Source organism: Protopterus annectens, chromosome 12.part0 (genome assembly GCF_019279795.1).
Source record: "Protopterus annectens isolate FY-2018-M chromosome 12.part0, PAN1.0, whole genome shotgun sequence".
Lineage (NCBI taxonomy): Eukaryota > Metazoa > Chordata > Ceratodontiformes > Protopteridae > Protopterus > Protopterus annectens.
In genome coordinates, this window is record NC_056746.1 from 310,838,567 (window position 1) to 310,859,540 (window position 20,974).

Here is a 20,974-nt window from a genome sequence, read left to right on the forward strand (position 1 = left end):
TTTTATAATAAGATTTGTAGGAAGCTATCAAAGAGAGATTAACAGAGTGAGATAATTGAGTGGAGATTGGAAACTGTTGGAAGTGGAGGAACCAAGCAGTGAGAGAAAGCAGAGAGGAGCGTGGGGAGGGAGGGAGATGGCGACCATGACTCGAAAGATCTGGAACTGTATCTTGGAAAAATGCCTGTAAGAGGGGGAAAAAGATGTCGAAAGAGGTCACTTAGGCGAGGCAGGTAAGAAGCAATGAGGCCTTTTGAAGATAGCTTGCTGATCTTGAGAGATCAGTGGAAAAGAAGTGGGAAGGAGGAAGGGCATACTGCAAATGGACGGGGAAGTCCCCGGCCCCCCTAGTGGGAATGCCTGCAGAAGCTGTTTTGGGAATAGTGGGTGTGCAAGATTGAAGAATTGAAAGCACTCTCTCAAAAGATTGTCTTTTCAAGAGACAAAGCTCGTCTCTCAGAGACTTCTTTCTCTGCTCCACATCCCATAAGAGAATTGGACCGCTCAACAGCCATAAGAGACTATCTGCTCGAGATGTCGCCGTAACCACGATTGGCCTGCTAATAAGCACAGCCTATCAATCCAAGCTGGAGGAGAAACAGTTGCCCATCCTGGAAGTTTCTGAACTCCCTAGGTACGTCTATGATCTGGTCTGTTGTTTGTTGGATCGTTCCCAAAGGGCATGCAACTTGGGGCTTACCAGCGCTAAAAAGCACGCAGAGAGTCTCCAGTGGCATTATGAGCTTAAAAGCACTGCCCTCTGCCATCCTGCCTGACTGCTCATCCCCTGATAATTCGCTACCCGCCCCGTTGTCAGAGTAGCAACGGCCCAACAATCCGGGAGGAATTATCACAAATGGTCCGATCACCGGAGGAGGTGGGGAGGATGGTCTCCCGACATGGACTGAAACGGACATTGATCACACATAGTGTGAGATTGATGAAGAGCAGATTATGACCGGTGTCGAAGAGTGGATCACAAGAATGGGAGGTGAGAGGTAGGCCAATGAATTCGAGAACAATGGATAATCTGGCGACAGGGAGGAGAGGGTAGTCTGCCCAGTTGTGAAACCAGTTTTTGAACTAACCTGGCTTTGGCTTGTTGTTGTTGACACGTTAGTGTCTGATCTAAATTTTGATAATATGTGAAAGTTGTTTAGTGCATCTAAATCAAAACAGACTTACAAACATTTATTGTTGACAATACGAGATTTTAATACGCGAAAAGTTTGAATCACATTACTCAGATTCAGAAGCTTGATAGATGTGCAAGGATTGGAGCCAGTCGTCCAAAACTGTGAAACACGGCCACCAGATGGAGCCAGCAGGTGGATGGGCATGGGAGGCCCCCTTTTTGGGTAACACCCATGGGGCAGCCTTCACCAAAGGCATGAGAATTGAACTGGGGGCAGCATTTGGTAAACTGGGCGGAAGGGTCCTATCGAAAATCTGTTCCCTGAATTGAAATCTGAAGGGCACTAGATGAAGGCCTATTGAGGCACATCCTTTTCCTTTTCCCCAATAGGGAAGAATGGATTACCCAGACCATTTCCCTTGTTTTCTTTCCTTGATCTGTTCTGAATAGGGGAACAATCTCCAAAATGTCCGTTCTCCTGTCTTCTTTAAGAAGAAAAAAAACCTTGAGTGATCCTTCCAAAACAGCTGACACTGGCTGCTTTTGGCTTTTTTTTTTGCTTTTTGAAATTTGATAGAATCACTCAAAGCCTAGCCGCTTTTTGAAGTCTTTTGAAAAGAAGGAGTTTGATTTGTGAAGCTGAAGCGATATACCTTTAACTGGGACGATGAGCAAAGGAACCATTGTGTGTCAAGGAAAAACGGGGAAAGGGGATAGAATAACCTTCGACTCCCTTCCCGGCTGCCATTTGTCTTGTGTCGGCAGATGCTGCACCTTCAGGGAAGAGGGCGAAGCATTGGAGGTTCCCTGGTGCTCTGGTTCCGTGACCTCTGCCTCTGGAAACCTCATTTCTGCCATGTTGTTTGTTCCCTGCTTCTCTTCGGGCCCTCCGACTCTGTTCAAACGCGCGAGAGGCCCTTGAGATCTTTCTGTGACAGCTTTAACCGACTTGGCACTCCTTTGGGGTGGGGCCCTTTCCACCTCTTCTGGCCTTTGGCCAGAGGGTCCTGCTGTCAGGAAAGCACCTAGAAGCAGGCAGAAAGGGCTTAGGACCAAAAGAGATGATCCATCAGGTTTAGTTCCTACGCAGGAGTTGATCCATCGAAAGGGACATAAAAAGAGATGATCCATCAAAAGGCTACGTTCGGCAGAAGACGTTCAGTTGCGTCTTCCAATTGCATAGCCCTGCATAGATGTAGATGGAATTATCACCCCTGTTCCTAAGGGCTTTGCTCGCAACCCCGGCATTTTTCTAAGAACCCGCAGCCATGGAGGAGATTCTGGATTAATTCATTTCATGAATGGCCTCTCGATTCCAGGTGAGCATGCACAGGTCATTCTCCTTGTATCAGTAAAAAGTCGCACAGGAGATCATCCTTCCGCATCTGTCAGACGACTGATTCATTGTTAGGTGGAGAACAGGGCACATCCGCAAAGCGGCTATCCTAGCATCCTGGCATGGACCATTTTGAATCCACCTTCTTTGCTGATAGAAACCACTTTGTCTGATGGATCAGGATGGTGGGGGAGACTGAACTGGGAGAAGTCCAAGAAATCAGCTGTCTGATGGAGCTGTGATGAATACCGGGTCCCAGTGGAAGGGGGGACGCCAGAGGGTCTGGCTCCGAGGGTGCCTGTCCTCACGAGACACACCCAGGAAGGGGGAGACGGACCAACAAAGGATCCAATTTATAGATTCCTGGGATCTCAGAGGTTAGACCAGGCAGAGGTGAGCTCGAGGGCTTCCTCTCCCTCCATCTCATCAGGGGCCTTCTGAAAGGGAAGTAGATGTAGGTGAGAAAATGGGCTTCCTCTTCCCGGGGGCTCTGACTCCAATGAGGGAAGAAAATCCAGGAGTAGGATTCTTGATACGCTTCCTTGAGGAAGGGGCTCTGAGGAGAGGTGCTGGGAGCCTCACAGACCTGGGGCAGGTCGCCTTAGCTGGGCTGGAGGTCCAGAGGAAGCCGGGACCGAAGGTGGCTCCTAACACACTCGGCATGCACCTGACGACCTCAGGCACAGGGGTCAGGCCAGGCCAGGCAGCCCGCTCCGACCGAGAGTCAGGGGCCTCGACCACGGGTGTGATGGCACCCAGCCAGCCTAGAGGGGACCCCGGAGAGCCTTAGGGGCAAGGAGGGGGAAGCGGGGGTCACTCGACTCGGGCCGGTCTCCCCCTCACCCCGGCCGGTCGAGCAGGCGGGGATGCCGAGCGTGAGCCGAGCCAGCGAAGGGCAGAAGGGCGCTGAAAGGCGTTCCGACCAGGGAACACCGACTGATGGGTGACCCCACTCCGAACTCTCGGAGTGCCTCGGAGGAGGTGGTTGACTCACTCTCGGAGAAGACCGTCTGGTCGTCGGCGGGAGGGAACCTAGAGGTACCGAGCTCTGGGTGACGACAGACAGCCGGGTTGAAATCTGATGGTATGACCTCTCGACTTGAGCGACATGAAGCTACTGGCCTGGTTGTCGGAACCGATGAGTCGGACCTGGGAAGCATCTAGAGAGCCTCGGGTCGGCTCCTGAACCTCACCATTGGGGTGGCTCCGAAGGCGATGAGCCTTGCCGGCGACAGCGACCACACGATAAAGGCGGCTGCGGACGAGGTTGTCTTCCAGCCATGTGGACTGGGGCCTCAGGGCTCCCCTCCTGGGGCCTCTTGTGGCCAGCAGGAACAACCCTGCAGGGCAGCCAGCCTGCAGGCGAAGACCTGGGGTCCTTAGGGGCCTTCAAACCTGAGAAATTAGCCTGTCCAGAACAAAACAAACCCTCTCAGCTAAGAGATGTTTTCAGAGACAGGAAGCCTCCTGGGGCTGCAAGCTTTGACACACGCAGGAGTTTTGTCAGGCAGAGAAGAATTTTAGACACAGCCAGAGACACACTTCTCTTGACACGAACACACATGCGACAGACACTTGAGTGGAGCGGCCTGTCAGAAACACAACACACAAACACACAACTGGTGAACACAAAGACCCCTGTTTCAAACACAGTAGGTGTAAGTCAGAACTCAAACACAAGCAAAAACACACGGCTAAAACCTTGAAACAACACAATTTAGTAAAGATAGCATAAAAAATAAAGCACAAACAAACTCTTTATAAAAAAAACTGGAAAGACAAAAACGGGAAAAAAGCAATAAAAGGCACTAATAAGGAACCAAGAACTATTTACTACAAAAACATAAAAAAGAAAAAATTTATAAAGGGGAAAAAAATACTAATTGTAAGAAAAAAAAAACAAGAAACGGGGAACAAGGGGGCTCGAAAGCAAGAACCAAGCTTGGCCGGCCAAACCTCTAATTAGACTGGAAAAGCAACGAGCTGGGGACAGGCGGGGACTCGGAGGTAAGAGAACCAGCTCTGGCTTTCTGCAAAACTTTGGGAATCAGGGGAAAGGGAAGGAAGGTGTAAAGGAGTCCCAGGGGCCAACTGTGTATGAGCGCTTCCCTCAGGGACTATCCCTGTTGAGGGATTAGGGCAAAGTAGTTGCTGCATTTGGTGTTTGTGGGGGTCGCAAAGAGGATGCAGCAAGGCCGGCCCCATCTGCAGAAAATAATTTCCGCGACTTCGTTTTTGAGGTACCACTCGTGAGGCAACAAAATTGCCCTGCTGAGCTTGTCCGCTATCATGTTGGATTTTCCCGGGATGTGAGGTGCTATCAGAAAGTGCTGGGTGGACTCCGTCCATTGCCATACTCTTACAGCCTCTCGACATGGTGGGTAAGATCTGGTTCCACCCTGTTTATGTACCAGACTACAAACATGTTGTCTGACTGGATTGCAATTGTGCCCAGAGGAAGAGAGTCTTGAAAGGACTTCAACGCTAAGAGAACTGCTCTCATCTCTAGGACGTTTATATGCAGTTGAGCCTCGTGTGCCTGCCATGTACCTTGGGCTGTCCATCCCTGAAAATGCCACTGTTGCAACTGGAACCGGAAGGACAAAGGGGCGTCCAATGGTCACAGATTCGGACATCAGCCACTACTAAAAATCCTTCTTGCAAGAGTTGGTTATCAGAACTGGGTGATTCATTGGTTAAGTCCTGAAAAGTCTGTTGAGTGAATAGCAGCCACTGAAAAATGCACGTGTGATCTTGCCAGAGGTATTACAAGGATAGCTGCTGCCATGGTGCCCAGCAGTCTTAGAATCTGCGATGCTGGTGCTTTGTGTTTTGAAAGATCATCTAAAATTTGATGTCGTAGGGTAAGCACTCTTTCTGGAGAAGTCTTAAGGACATGTTGACTGTGTCTAACTCTGCTCCTATAAATACTGTATGCTGCGACGGCAATAAAGCAGACTTTTCTGAGTTTATAGTGATGCCCAGTTGAAAGCAGAGATCTAAGGTAATATCCCTCAACTGAATAAGCTGATGCCTGGAGGGTGCAGTGAGGAGCCAGTCTTCCAAATATGGAAACATCCAGATTCCTTGATGTCTCAAGTGAGCCATGACTACTGCCATACATTTGGTGAACACTCTGGGGGCTGTGGTGAGACCAAAAGGCAGGGCACGAAACTGATAATGACTGGCTCCCAGCCTGAAGCGCAGGTGATCCCTGGATGGCCTGGCCATTTTGATATGGTAGTACGCATCCTGAAGATCTATTGAGCACATCCAATTGTCTTTCTCTACGAATGGGAGTATAGACTGAAGCATGACCATCAGGAACTTTGTCTTTTCTACATACTTGAGTGTGATGAGGTTCAAAATTGGTCTCCAGTCCCCTATTTTCTTTGGCACTAAAAAGAATCTTGAGTAAGTTCCGGATCCTTGCTGTTCTGCCGGGACTGGTTGCATGACTCTTTTTTTCTAACAGTTTTTGAACCTCAATTGTTGCTGCATCTCATAGACTGGGTGGAATGTCTGGGATTCCCTTTGTTGGTTTGGGGTGGGTATGAAAGGGGATGAAATAGCCTCTGGATATGACATTTTGTACCCATCTGTTTTTTGTAATTTTGAGCCAGGTGCCTAGGTACAAAGATAAACATCCCCCGACTGCCTCCAGAGCAGGACAGTCGGGCCTCCTTTCAGGAGCGCTGGCAGGGCTTCCAAAGGAATTGATCCCTGTTGCCCTGGTTCTGCGGACCCCCTCTGCCGCGTGGGCATCTTTATCCATTACTGCCCCCTCCTCTGCCCCTTGTGGAGGCTTCACCTCGTGAATCCGAAAAGGCTCCTTGGGCTTTGCGGAACCACATTTTCTCTCCCAGTTGACCTTTAGGATAAGGTCTAGTAGGGGTGGAAAAATTGACTCCTATGGCAGATGGTCTTTCTGTCTTGCTCACATCTGGTGAGGGTCTCTAACTTTTGGTTGGAAAAGGGAAGAACCATCAAATGGGGCGTTCACAAAGGACGACTTGAATGGTTCCGCAAAAGAACATAAGCGCATCCAGGAATGTCTCAGAAGAGCTATTCCTGTACCCGCTACCCTACTCATCCCATCGGCTGCGTATGATACGAGGCACATGGAAGAGTTAACGATAGAGTTAAGGGTAGCAAGCTGTGACATTACTTTGTCTGTCACTGTATCGGCTACTGCACCCTGGAGAGCATCTCCCAACTCTTTGAGATCTCTTTGAAGCCTTGTGAAGTGGGTAAGATAGTTCAAAGACCGAAGAGCAAAGATAGCAGAACTGAACATGTGTTTGCCATATCTGTTCATAATCCTAGATTCCCTATTAGGAGGATGGACAGACAGAGGTCTCCAACATCTCTTTCTTAGTGGCTGCTGCAACCACCATGGCATCAACAGGAATTGGTTTGGATAAAAAGGTTTTATCATGAGGAGCTGAGATTAATTTGTTGGGCCTCCTAGGAACAGGCTTCCATAGTATCTGGTGACTCCCACGCCCCTCAAGATAAAAGGTCCATCAACTCATCAAAGGGCGGAGAAACCCAAGAGGTGGATGGTCAAGACCCAAAAGCCTTCAGCAGCACCGATTCATCCTGAGTAGGATTAATGGGCTGCCAATCACCCCACTGCTTAAGCATCTCTAGGATATCCGCAAAGGAGATATCCTCAGAGGGGGGCTTTGGGAACCCTTCAGATTCCTCCAAATCGGTGTCAGATGTGATGGATTCCTGAGGGGAATCTATATGTCTCCTCTTACATAACCTCTTCTGAGGAACTCCTCAGTGGGAACCTCTGGGGAGGTCTCGGAAGAGCCGGTTTCCCGCAATGGGGCTTCCTGGGGCTCCGGGTCCCTATGCTTACGGCAGGTCTGCAGTGACAGACGCTTCCGTCGCTTTATGGGAGGAGGTAGTCATCTCAGAGGTTGTGACTGTCTGGGGGGACAAAACCCTCCACATGGCATCGAAGGCACCACGGCTCAATGTGAGGAAGCACCCTGGTTTGAAGACACCAATGATTCCTCATGCACAAAAAATGCAGGCTCCGAGCCAGAGGTGGGAGCCGAGCTCATCCGTGCCAAGGCCCCAAGGGGAAGAGTGAGAACAGACGCATCAGTTCGACTCCCTTCCCCGGAACTGATGGGAGTGTTGGCTCCCAGAGTCTGCCGCCGGAGCAGTAGACAAGGTTCGTCAGTGCTGACAGGTCTGAAGCGGGTGTTGGAAAGTACAGTTTTGTACCTACCATAAATGTAGATGTCCGACAGATATGCAACTGCAGTCCTTACATATGGGTTGTCCTGCCTCAGGCAGCCCTCGGTCGGCCGGATTCCAAAGTCTGGGTCCGACGTCGGCTGATGTCGCCTCCTCCCCAACGTCAGAGCGGCTGGGGTATAAAAGCATCAGCCGGCGCCATCTTCTTCAGTGTTTCTTGCCCCAGGTGCCCTCCAAGGAAGGCTAAAAATTAGAACTGGATAAAAAATTCCAGACATACACAATAGCAATAGCAATAAACAGATACACCATAACAGATATCCCCAGCTAAGTATAAAAGGAGGAAAGTGGACCCAATACATAGAGGGGTAGGAGGGAGGGAAAACCTGACTGCAATTGCATATCTATCGGACATCTACATTTATGGTAGGTACAAAACTGTACTATGTCCTTCAAGAATGCAACTGCAGTCCTTACATATGGGTTGAATACCATAGACAAGCTGGGGGTGGTAGGCTCTAAGATAAGGATGGTGTAACAAAAATGCCCTGCAGGACTGCTGAAGCAAAGCCTGCTCGGGATCTGGAATATAAAGGGAGGTTGTAGTGCTTGGAAAATGTATGCACGGAGCTCCATGTAGCAGCTTCTAGAATGTCCTTTGTAGCCACCCCTCTTAGGAAGGCTGTGGAGGTGGCTGTGGCTCTGGTGGAGTGTGGTCTGACATTGGCTGGCACACCCTTTCCATGGAAAGAATAACAGAATCTGATGCAATGTCCAATCCATTTTGAAATTGTTTGGAAATTGCTTTTCCTTGCACTCCAGGAGCGTAAGCTACAAATAGTTGGTCAGATTTTGTTGGCCTTTGTTCTGTCCAAGTAGTAGCGTAGTTGTCTGTGAATGTCCAAAGTGTGCAGCAGCTTTTCCCCTTTATTTTGAGGATTGGGGAAGAAAGTAGGCAGGTGAATTGCTTGATTTAGAGACACCCTGGATATCACTTTTGGCATAAAAGAAGGATTGGTTCTTAAAGAAACCCTGTCCTGATGAAAAATGAGGAATGGAGGTACTGCCATGAGGGCCTGTATCTCCGAAACTCTTCTTGCTGAGGTTATTGCCAACAGGAAAACTGTTTTCCAGGAAAGAAATTGCAATTCTGCAGATGCTGCTGGTTCAAAGGGAGGAAGAGTTAATTTTTCCAACACGAAATTGCGGTCCCATGCAGGCACTGGTGGTTTTCTGGGAGGCTTGATATTCTTTACCCCTCTTAGAAATTGTCTTAGCAAAGGATGTGAGAACACAGGTGGATCAGTGTTGTATCTTGCTGAAATTGCTGAAGCGTGTATTTTTATGGAAGAATAGGAAAGTCCATTATGCAGCATGTCTGCCAAGTATTCCAATATCTGTGGGATGTTCATTACTGATGCATCCTGTCCCTTGTTGGTATTCCAGATGCTGAATCTCTTCCATTTGGCTGAATAAGCTTTTCTGGTGGAAGGTCTGCGCGCTTCTAATATCTGTTGAACTTCCTTGGAGAGAGAGAGAGATATGGGGAGAAATCATGGGACCCTCCAAGCTGTCAGCTGCAGAGTTTGCAGGTTGGGATGAACCGTCCTGTGATTGTGCTGAGTCAAGAGTGGAGACCATAGAGGCAGGGTCCACGGTTTGGTGCAAGTTATGCTCCTTAGTAATGGATACTAGTGCTGTCTTGGCCAATCTGGAGCTATTAAGATGCCTTTCGGCTGCTCTGCTTTGATCTTCAGTAACACCTTGATCATCAATGGTAGAGGTGGGAATGCATAGATTGTTAGAGAGTTCCAGCTGAATGAGAGAGCATCTGTTTTCCAGGCTTGTGGATGGTGTGATCTCAAGCAGAACCTTTTCAGATGATGATTGAGGTGGGAGGCAAAGAGGTCTACGTCTGGCCTCCCCCATGCAGAAGTTATTTGTGCAAAAATGTCTGGATGCAACATCCATTCGTGTGGATCCAGGATGTTTCTGCTTAGACTGTCCGCTAGAACATTGTCCCTGCCCGGAACAAACTGGGATTGTAGCTGTATGTTCAGTTTCATGGCTTTTTCCCAAAGAGTCATTGTTAGTCTGCAAAGGGGGTAAGAATGAGTACCTCCCTGCTTGTTTATGTACCATATAACAGTGGTGTTGTCTGTCTTTATTAGTAGATGACCTTGAAGATATTTTCCGAAAGCCTCGATTGCATGCATTACTGCTAACATCTCTTTTTGATTGATGTGCAGATGTACTTCCTGGGGAGTCCATTGCCCTTGAATACATCTGCCCTCCATGTGCGCCCCCCATCCATGGTCTGAGGCGTCTGTTGTAATGGTTTGGCTTGTTTGAGGCTTGTTGAAAGGCATACCTTTGTTTAACTGGCTTGCTTGGGCCCACCACAAAAATTCTCTTTGTAGACATGGGATGAGTGGGATAATTGCTTCTAAGTTGTGGCTGTGCTGAGACCATAAACTTTTTAGGTACCATTGTAGTTCTCATGTGTAGTCTTGCCAGTGGAATCAGTAGAATGCAAGATGCCATGAAACCCAGGGCCTGCAGGATTTTCCTTGCAGTCATCTGGGTGAGTTTGCTAGGCTTTTGATGTAATGTGGTAATTGTTCTTGCTTCTCTTCTGTGAGGTAAGCCATTTGTGATTCTGTCTCTAGTTTGGCTCCTAGAAAAGTTATTTGCTGGGATGGCAGTAGTCTTGATTTTTGTAAGTTGACTGTGTATCCCAAAGCCTGTAGTAAGTGAATGACATAATTCAAGTTTTTTGTCAAGGCTTGCTTGCTGTCCGCTTGTATAAGGCAGTCGTCCAGGTAAGGGTATATTTGTATCCCCTGGAGTCTGCAGTGTGCAATTACTGATGCCAGGCATTTCGTGAATTCTCTGGGCGCAGTAGATAAGCCAAAAGGCAATGCTGAGAATTGATAATGCTCTGACCCTGCAAGAAATCTAAGGTATCTTCTGCAACTGTGTCTGATTGGGACATGCAGGTATGCCTCCTTGAGGTCCAGAGTAACCAGCCAAGACCCCTTGCCCAGCATGGGAAGGAGTTGCTGTAGCATCAGCCTTTTGAATTTTGGTGCAATGAGAAAGGTGTTTAGAGCGGACAAGTCCAGTATAGGTCTCCATTGCTTTTCTTTTCTTGGAACAAGGAACAGTCTTGAGTAAAATCCCTGGCCTTGTTCCTGAGGAGGAACCTTTTCTATTGCTTTGATTTGTCTCAGCTTTGAAATTTGTTCCAATGCCTCTGCCCCTTGATTTTGTGGCAGGTTTGGCATGCCTTGTCTTGTTGGTAATGTATGGAAGTGGAACCTGTAGCCTTGGTCTATTATGTCCAGAATCCATTTGTCCTTTGTTAAAATGTGCCAATTTTTTGAAAATAAGGATAATTTTCCGCCTAAAGGTGCTTCTCTTTGAGCCTTGGTCGGTGGTGTCAAAGGCAAGTCATTGTGATTGTCCCTGTGGGGCAGGGGAAGTCCCTGCGCCACCTCTCTGATTAGTCGGGTGCCATTGGCGTCCCCTGTAGGAGCCTCTATATTGCCCTCTTCCTCGGGCACGCCTGTTTTTTCCCCTTTGAAACTTGTCAGTGTCAGGAAAGGACCAGTTCTTAGAAGGCCAATTCCTGCTGAACCTAGGAGGTTGAACCTGGAGGAAATCCTTGACTGTTTGCACTGATTTAGCCTTTTCCTCAATTGATTTCAACACATCCTGAGCATTAGTACCAAACAGCTTGTGCTTTTCCAGAGGTGCATCTAGAAGCTTTGCTTTAACATGATCTGGTAATGGCTATTCTTTTAACCATGCATGTCTACGTATGACAGCCCCTGTCATAGCTGCCCTACATGAAGCCTCCAATGCATCATAACCACACTGAAGAAAATGATTGCTAACCTGCTGTGTGTTGTGAACCACATCCTGCAAGGCCTTTCCATCTAAAGGCTCAGGAGAGGCTAACTTTTTCTGCAAATCATCCATCAAGAAATCCTGATACTGAAACATATGAAAAAGGCAAATGAGGGCTCTCATGGCCAGTGTGGTTGAGGTATAAACTTTTTTGCCCAACCTCTCCAGGGACCTAGCTTCCCTGTCTGAGGGCAAAGGATTCTTGGCCGTGGATGTTGTCACCCCTTTGGGCCCCTGGGAAATTGTTTCTAGATCAACAGCATGGGCCTTAAAGAAATGTTTGTGAGTTTCAGGGACCCTGTAGTATCTGTCCGGCTTGACAGGAGCAGGGGGGAGAGAATCAGGAGAAGCACTCGAATCTGAGTACACATCATCCAGTACATCTAACACTGGAGGGATAGCTAAAGGCCTGTGCTGGGGAAGCTTAAGGAAGGTACAAAGCCGTTTCCTGGAGTCGGAGAATTCCTGGCCTTGCCACTGAAAGTGCTCCCTCATGGAGTGGAGAATTTCCCCAAGAGAGATATCCTCAGGTGGAGAAGCAGAGGGAATTGAATCCTCCGCATCTGAATCCTCGTAGGCCTGGAAGGACTCTTCCTGGGTATCTGAACGATCAGAATCACCAGAGGCTTCTTCTGTAGAGAGGGTGTCAGTATGCTCAACCCTGGGCCTTTTGTCAGAAGGTGGCGGAGATCCTCTTTCAGGATGGGCCTGGGAGCCTCTGATTAAAGAAATTAAATTTGCTGCTAAAGACATGATTTGTTTATCAGTAGTGGGCTGAGGCAAAGCTTTAGGAGGGTGAGACTTAGCCTGGCCAGCAGCCTTAGCACGTGTGCAGGCCCTGATAGACACAGACATAGGGGGCCTAGCTGCCCCACGTGCTGGAGTAACCTTGTCCACCGGTATGGTCTCAGGCAAATCTTGGGCTTCAGTGTCTGGAGGAAAATCAACAACCGGCACTGGCGCAGGCTCCGGGACCGGAGTGATCGGTAAAGCGGTGTCGTTGGTCCGGAGTGGTGGAACAACCGCCTCAGAAGAGACCGATGCACTCGCGGAAGTTTTTGACGTGGTGTCGGTGGTAGTCGCGGGCCGAGAAAGTCGGTCCCGGTCCTATAGTTTTTTGGAAATATGAGGCGTCGGTTGTTCCGACGGCATGGTATAAGAGTATTTATCAACAAAAAAGTCTTCAGCAAACTCTGCCCGGCGCCTGAGTGTGCGCTTATTGAAGCAAGCACAGGCAGCACAGGCCGAGACGTCGTGTTCTGAGCCAAGGCAGGGGAGGCAGTAAGAATGGAAGTCCTTATGAGGTATTTGTTTACCACAAGACAAACAGTTATTAACTTTTTCAGTTTTTTCTGACATCGGCTGAGGCAAGAAAAAGATCCCCAACGGGGTACTTAGCTTTTTGATGACTTCGGATACGTAAAACACAGGAGCTGACCGACCGGCACTTGCGAACTGCTTCTGCTTCGGGCACCGCGCGGCAAGAAAGACTGAAGAAGATGGCGCCGGCTGATGCTTTTATACCCCAGCCGCTCTGACGTCGGGGAGGAGGCGACATCAGCCGACGTCGGACCCAGACTTTGGAATCCGGCCGACCGAGAGCTGCCTGAGGCAGGACAACCCATATGTAAGGACTGCAGTTGCATTCTTGAAGGGCATCAGTACAGTTTTGTACCTACCATAAATGTAGATGTTAGAGTGTTCACATTACTGCAGTCATTACACTTGGGTTATCCTGCCGTCAGGCGGTCCCGCAGCCAGCCAGAGTTCCAAAGTCTTGGTCCAGCATCGGTTGCTGTCGCTTCTTCCCTGACATCAGTGCGCCAGGGGTATAGAAGATGCATCCGACGCTATTTTCTTCAGTTTTTCTTGTCCCAGATGTCAGGTGCCCCCCAAGTAGGTAGGCAATACATAATTGCTAATAAAAAATATACATATAAAAATAACAGCAATACCTTCAGTTACAAGCAAATACACCACAAAGGTTGTATAGGATAGAAAGGTATAGACAAGTCCAGCTAGTTCGGAGGGGATGGAGGCAGGGTAACCTGGACTGCAGCAGTGTGAACACTAACATCTACATTTATGGTAGGTACAAAATTGTACTATGTTCATCGTGTTACACTTTTGCAGTCATTACACTTGGGTAGAATCCCAAAGCTAAGGTTGGGTGGCTGGTCTATAAAGAGTTAGGATTGGCTATGAGGCCCTGCAGAACTGCAGTGGCAAATCCTGCTCTGGATTTAGAGTAAAGAGGCAGGTGGTAATGCTTGGTAAAGGTGTGCACTGAACTCCAAGTTGCAGCCTCCAAAATTTCCTTGGTAGGTACTCCTCTGAGAAAGGCTGTTGAAGTGGCTGTTGCCCTAGTGGAACGTGGCCTAATGTTATTTGGGACTGATTTTCCATGCTGTGTGTAGCAGTAACGTATACAGTGTCCTATCCATTTGGATATAGTCTGCTTTGAGATAGCCTTGCCCTGTGATCCTGCAGCATATGCTACAAACAGTTGCTCAGTTTTCCTGAAAGCTTTTGTTTTGTCCAAGTAGAAGCGTAGCTGCCTGTGTATGTCCAAAGAATGCAGAAGTTTCTCCCCTTTATTCTGGGGATTTGGATAAAAAGTTGGCAAATGGATGGTTTGGTTCTCCCCTTTATTCTGGGGATTTGGATAAAAAGTTGGCAAATGGATGGTTTGGTTAAGAGCCACACTAGATACCACCTTTGGCATAAAGGTAGGGTTTGTCCTTAAAGAAACCCTGTCCTGACGAAAAATTATAAAAGGTTCCCCTGCCATCAATGCCTGTAGCTCTGAGACTCTTCGTGCTGAAGTTACTACCAGGAGCAGAGCTGTTTTCCATGATAAAAATTTTAGATCGGCTGTATTGGCTGGCTCAAACGGTGGCAGGGTTAGTTTTTCCAAAACGAAATTGAGGTCCCCAGTTGGTGTTGGTGCTCTCCGGGGCAGTCTTATGTTTTTAGCCCCTCTGAAGTACTGTTTTAGCAAGGGATGAGAGAATAAAGGAGGATCAGTGTTGTAATGTGCTGAAATGGCAGAGGCGTGGATCTTAATTGATGAGAAGGATAGGCCTCTGTCCAGCATCTCAGTTAAGTATTGTAAAATCTGAGGAATGTTTGGAACAAGAGGGTCAAGGTTTTGAGCCTGGTTCCAGGTGCAGAATCTCCTCCATTTTTCTGAGTAAGCCTTTCCTGGTGCTAGGCCTCCTGGCCTCCAAAATGACATTCATAACAGCTTTAGAGAGAGGTGTTGCCTGTTTGTCTAATGAATCTGCCATGCAGCCAGGTTTAGGGTTTTGAGCTGACCTTGCAGGATCTGATTGTTTTGTTGAGTCAGAAGGTGCGGAATTTGAGGCAAAATCCATGGTGGGCCTTGAGCTAAGTTCCTTAAGATAGGGTACCAGTGCTGGTGTGGCCAGTCTGGAGCAATCAGGATCATCCGTGGTTTTCCTTGTCTGGCTTTTAGGAGTACCTTTGAAAGGAGAGGCAGTGGCAGGAAGGCATAAACTTTTAGGTTTTTCCAGCTGAACAAAAGAGTATCCACTTTCCATGCTTGTTTGTGATAAGTCCTTGTGCAGAATTTTTGTAGTTGGCAATTCAGTGGGGAGGCAAAAAGATCTATGTCTGGGCATCCCCATTTTTGCATTACCATGCTGAAGATTTGTGGATTCAATTTCCATTCGTGAGGGTCCATGATATTTCTGCTTAAATCGTCTGCCAGAGTATTTTTCTTTCCTGGCAGGAATTGTGCTTGCAGGTGAACTTGATATGTTAGAGATGTGTTCCACAAGGTCATGGCTTGCCTGCATAGGGGATAAGAATGAGTGCCCCCTTGCTTATGTACCACATTACTGTGGTGTTGTCTGTCTTTAATAATAATTGTCCTGGATGCAGAAGGTCCTTGAAAGCTGTTAGGGCATTTTGAACAGCCAACATCTCTTTTTGATTGATGTGAAGATGCATCTGGTCTGTGGTCCACTTGCCCTGAATGCATTTTCCTGCCATGTGTGCTCCCATGTAATCCAAGCATCTGTTGTTAGAGTCTGCCTGGCTGTGGGTAGGGTAAAAGGCTGACCCTTGTTTAGGTGACATGCCTGTGCCCACCATCGAAACTCCTGTTGTAGGCAGGGAATCATTGGTATTACTGCTTCTAAACTGTGAGTGTCGAGTCCAAACACTTTTTAGGTACCATTGTAATTTCCTCATATGCAGTCTGGCATATGGTATTAGTAGTATGCATGATGCCATGAATCCCAGGGCCTGCAGAATTTTTCTTGCAGGGAGATGGGGACTTTTTTGCCAGTAGTTGAAAATAATGAGTTAGTTGAACTTGTTTGTCTGGAGTGAGGTAAGCCATCTGGGCCGTTGCATTTAAACTGGCACCCAGGAATATAATCTGTTGTGAGGGCACTAGGTTTGACTTCTTTTCGTTTACCGTGCACCCTAGAGAGATTAGCAACCTTTTTACAAATGCCAGATGCTGTAGAAGAATGTCTTTTGTCTCTGCTTGAATGAGGCAGTCGTCCAGGTATGGATATATTTTGAATTCCTTTTTGTCTGCAAAATGCAATTACTGGTGCCAGGCACTTTGTGAAGACCCTGGGCGCAGTAGATAAACCAAAGGGCAGTGCAGAGAATTGGTAGTGCGTTGTACCAGTTTTGAATCTGAGGTATCTTCTGCAATTTTGTCTGATAGGGACATGCAGGTATGCCTCTCTGAGGTCCAGAGTAACAAGTCAAGCCTTCTTGCCCAGCATGGGTAGAAGCTGCTGTAGTGTCAACATTTTGAATTTCGGAATACCCAGGTAAGTATTTAGAATTGAAAGGTCTAGTATGGGCCTCCAGGCCTTGTCCTTTCTGGGGACCAGGAAGAGTCTTGAGTAAAATCCTTGTCCTTGTTCCTGTTGTGGTACTTTTTGAATAGCTCTCATGTCCATGAGGGCTGAAATTTGTTTTTGTGCCTCTGCCCATTGATTTTGTGGCACATCTGGCATTCCTTTTAGCCTTGGTAAAGTATGAAAGTGGAACCTGGAACCTTGGGACACAATATTCAGAACCCATTTGTCTTGGGTGATTGTTTGCCACTTTTGAGAAAAAAGTGCTAGTTTCCCCCCTAATGTGGCTTCCAAAAGGGAAGTGCTTGGTGTACGAAGGGGAAAGTCATTGTGATGGTTTCCTGTAAGGTTGAGACTTGTCCTCACCTCCTTTTGGGGTTGAGGTGCCCCACTGTCGTTGTCTGTTTGAGCCTTGGGGTTGAGATCTGCCTCTTGGGCGTCTGTATCTGCCTCTCTGTGGTCTGTCTGACACTGGAAACGACCAATTCTTTGTTGGCCAATTTCTGCTAAATCGAGGTGGCTGTACCTGTACGAAATCCTTGACTGTTTGCATAGATTTAGCTTTACCCTCCACTTTCTTTAACACCTCTTCTGCCTTAACACCAAACAAGGTATCATGTTGTAAAGGAGCATCCAATAATTTTGCCTTAACATGATCAAGTAAACTCTGTTCTTTTAACCAAGCATGTCTATTTATTTTATTTATTTTTTATTTTATTTTACATTTGTTAACCGGGCTAGTCTGGCTGGATACATGTCCATTTTCAGCAGAGGCCCGAGGAGAAATGCTCCACTATCAGAAATAAGACAATACATTTCAAAAAACATTTCTAAAATCAATTTTTTACAAAAAGTGTACAGAGACAAAATGCAGTTTGCCTGTACTAATTTAAGTAGGTAACAAACAGAGTTCAGATTAAGTGGCTAAGGAGTTAAGCTCAGGCATAAAAATACAAAGTTGAGTTAAAGGACATCACTAGTCTAGTTAAAACAATTTAGTCGTCGGTCAGTAGACATAATGACAGAATAGGTAATTTACATAAGGAAAGAAACTGTTGGTAACAAATGTTAAAAGAGCATGTTAGAAGATATAACAGGTAGAAATAGAAGTTATGTACTTACCATAACGTTCCATGTGGAGTGTTCATCTCGCCTTTGTTCTTACACATGGGTTCGGAGCCGATCCTCGGCTCCGTGCCGGCCTCTTGCAAGCTCTGCATTGAGAAGAAGCTCGAGACAATCTAATACCCACAATCCCCCTCTGCCTTTACCTCAGATCTAGTTTGCAAGCAAACCAATCTACATAACAGCACATTCATGCCATACATCTATACATACATAAACAGACACATATAAGTATATGTGTATACCAACTATGTACAGAGAATAATGACAGTAGCAAAAATGCTTCTGGCCAGGCATCAAAGAACGTTCTTCCTAAGGGTGGGAGGGTGGGACTGTAAGAACAAAGGCGAGATGAACACTCCACATGGAACGTTATGGTAAGTACATAACTTCTATATGTGATAGTGTTCAATCTTTGTTCTTACACATGGGTAGCGTCCTAGCTCCTAAATCCTGAGGAACTCACGGGAGGCGTTCTTGAGCACAGTGGAACCAAAGGTTGCCCTGTCCCTAGAAACCTTATCTACTTTATAATGAGAAATAAATGTATGTGGCTTAGACCAGGTAGCAGCCGCAAATAGCATCCAGAGGTAGGCGAGCTGCATGAGCCAAAGACGTAGATATTGCTCTTGTGGAATGTCCTTGGGTTTGTTTAGAAGGTTGATTTGCAGAACCGTATACATAGATTATACAATCCGTTAACCACTTTGAAAGAGTTCTTTTGGTAACTGCAAGTCCTTTCCTGCTATCAGCAAAAGCCACAAAGAGTTGATCTGTTTTCCTGTGATCTTTTGTTCTATCCAAATAAAACCTTAGCTGTCTGTGAACATCCAATTTGTGTAACATATACTCCATTTTGTTGGAGTGGTTTTTGAAGAAAGTGGGTAATTCAATGGACTGATTAATGTTGTTAAAAGAACACACTTTAGGGAGGAAAGATGAATTGGTTCGAAGAGAAACTCTGTCAGAGTGAAAGATCAGATAAGGGTGCTTGATGGAGAGCCTGAAGTTCAGACACTGCCTAGCAGAAGTAATGGCTACCAGAAAGAGAGTTTTCCAGGACAAAAATTTTAATGGGCAAGAAGAGGCAGGTTCAAAGGGCTCCAACATTAATTTAGATAGTAACAAGTTTAGACTCCAAGGTGACGTAGGAGATCTGACCGGAGGTCTAATATGAAAAACTCCTTTTAAGAAGGCTTTACAAAGTCTGTGAGCCATGATAGGAGCTCCACACTCTTCCACATGGAAATTAAATGGCAGCCAATTGAACTCTTAGAGTAGCAGGAGAAGCACCCTGATGAAATAAGTCTGTTAAGAACTCTAAAATCTTATTCAAAGGAGCTGTAAAGGGATCAACGTGGTGTGTATTCGCCCAGAATACAAACCGCTTCCATTTGCTAGTATATGTTTTAGTAGTGGAAGCCTTATGCGAAGCCACTAAAATATTCTGCACTGCTGGTGACAAGAGATCAGACCTGGCTAAGTTGAATTGGAGCAGCCAAGCTGCTAGATGGAGTGACAGAAGCGGGATGGGGAACCCCTGACGAGTGAGTCAACAGATCCGCTCTGGGTCCAGAATCCAGGGTCCCCGAATGCAGTGAATTTTCAGGGAGGAAACCAAATTTGACGAGGCCAGAATGGAGCAATGAGAATTATCGTCCTGTGAAGGTTCCTGGCTTTCTGGAGAAATTTCGTATCAGAGGAAATGTGCAGGAGTCCCGGGCCAATCAGAAACCAGTCCTGGGGACTTCCCTGGAGGGTAATAGGGCAAAGTAGCTCCTGCATTTGGCGTTCATTGGACGCAAACAGGTCGCAGGAAGGCTGGCCCCATGTGCGAAAAATCCTTTTCGCCACTGACTGTTTCAGAGACCACTCGTGCGGTAGCAGAATTGCTCTGCTCAGCCTGTCGGCTATGACGTTGGATGACCCGGGATGTGCGTTGCTATTAGAAAGCGACCCGTGGACTCTGCCCACTGCCAAATTCTCATGGCCTCTGCATAGTTGATAGGACTTGGTTCCCCTTGTTTGTTTATGTACCAGACTACCGACATGTTGTCCGTCTGAACTGCAATAGTCCCTAGAGGAAGAAGGGGAGCAAAGTGTTGCAACGCTAGAAACACTGCCCTCAACTCTAGAACATTGATGTGCAGATTGTACTCCAAATTGGTCCATTCGCCTTGGACTGTCTGTCCCTGAAAGATGCCCCCACCCTATCAGGGAAGCGTCCGTGGTCACCGTAACTGTGTAGCACAAACGGCCTCCTGGGAAAGGTTGCACGTTTGGAGCCACCAGTTTAGGTCTGTTTTGCAAGTCTTTGTTATGAGAATCTCGTGTGTTAGAGGTAGTTGTTGAAATGACCATTGAGCAAACAGTAGCCATTGTAGAACTCTCATGTGCAGCCTTCCCAGGAAATGCAATAAGGAGGCTGACATGAGGCCCAACACCTTCAGTACTAGTTTTGCAGGAGATTTCCTTGACAAGAGTAGAAGACGATGTGAGTCTGCAGTGATAATATCCTTTCTGGGGAAGCCTCAGAATTAATTGACGGTGTTTAACTCTGCTCCTATGAACAAGATATTTTGTGATGGCTGAAGTAAGGATTTTCCAAATTTACGGAGATCCCTAGGTGAACACACAGTTGAAGAACATAGTCTCTGGCCTGCAGTAGTTGACGCGGGTGGTGGTTGAAAGGAGCCAGTCGTCCAGATACGGAAACACCTGAATCCCTGCGTCTCAAGTGAGACGCTACCACTGCCATGCATTTGGTGAAGACCCTGGGGGCTGAGGTCAGACCAAAGGGCAGGGCTCGAAATTGAAAGTGACTGGCTCCCAGCAATGATCTCTGGATGCCCTGGCCATTTTGATGTGGTAGTATGCATCCTCTAGATAAATTGAGCACATCCACTGTCCTTCTGTAGAAATGGAAGGATCGATTGAAGCGTGACCATTGAACTTTTCTTTCTTAAGTATTGAGGTAACTCAGGTCTAGAATGGGCCTCCAGTCCCCTGTTTTCTTTGGAACTAAAAAGAACCTTGAGTAAGTCCCGAATCCTTGCTGGTCCGCTGGGACTGGCTGGATGACTTTTTCTAACAACTTTGAAATTTCTAAAGCTGCTGGCTCTCTTGAGATGGGGCGTACATCTGGGAGTCTTTTCTTTGGAATGGGATAGGATAGGAAGGGTATGGTGTAACCTCTGGTAACTCGCTTTTACCCAATTGTCTGTAGTTATATCTTGCCAGGCCTGAGGGTAAAAGCTAGCGACCCCGACTGCCTCCAGAGCAGGACAGTCGGGCCTCCTCTCAGGAGTGCTGGAAAGGTTTACCAGGGAGTGTATCCCTGTCACCTTGATGTTGCGGACCCCTCTGCCGCCAGGCGGCGTCTTCCACCTCTGCCCCTCCTCT

The 20,974-nt window shown here is 47.2% G+C and overlaps 1 protein-coding gene across 2 annotated transcripts in view; it reads right to left on the bottom strand.

Annotated features, from left to right (window-relative positions):
- The window catches only part of LOC122816534 (dual specificity mitogen-activated protein kinase kinase 3), a 982,929-nt gene that overhangs the window by 387,106 nt on the left and 574,849 nt on the right, over positions 1-20,974 (bottom strand). The window lies entirely within an intron of this gene.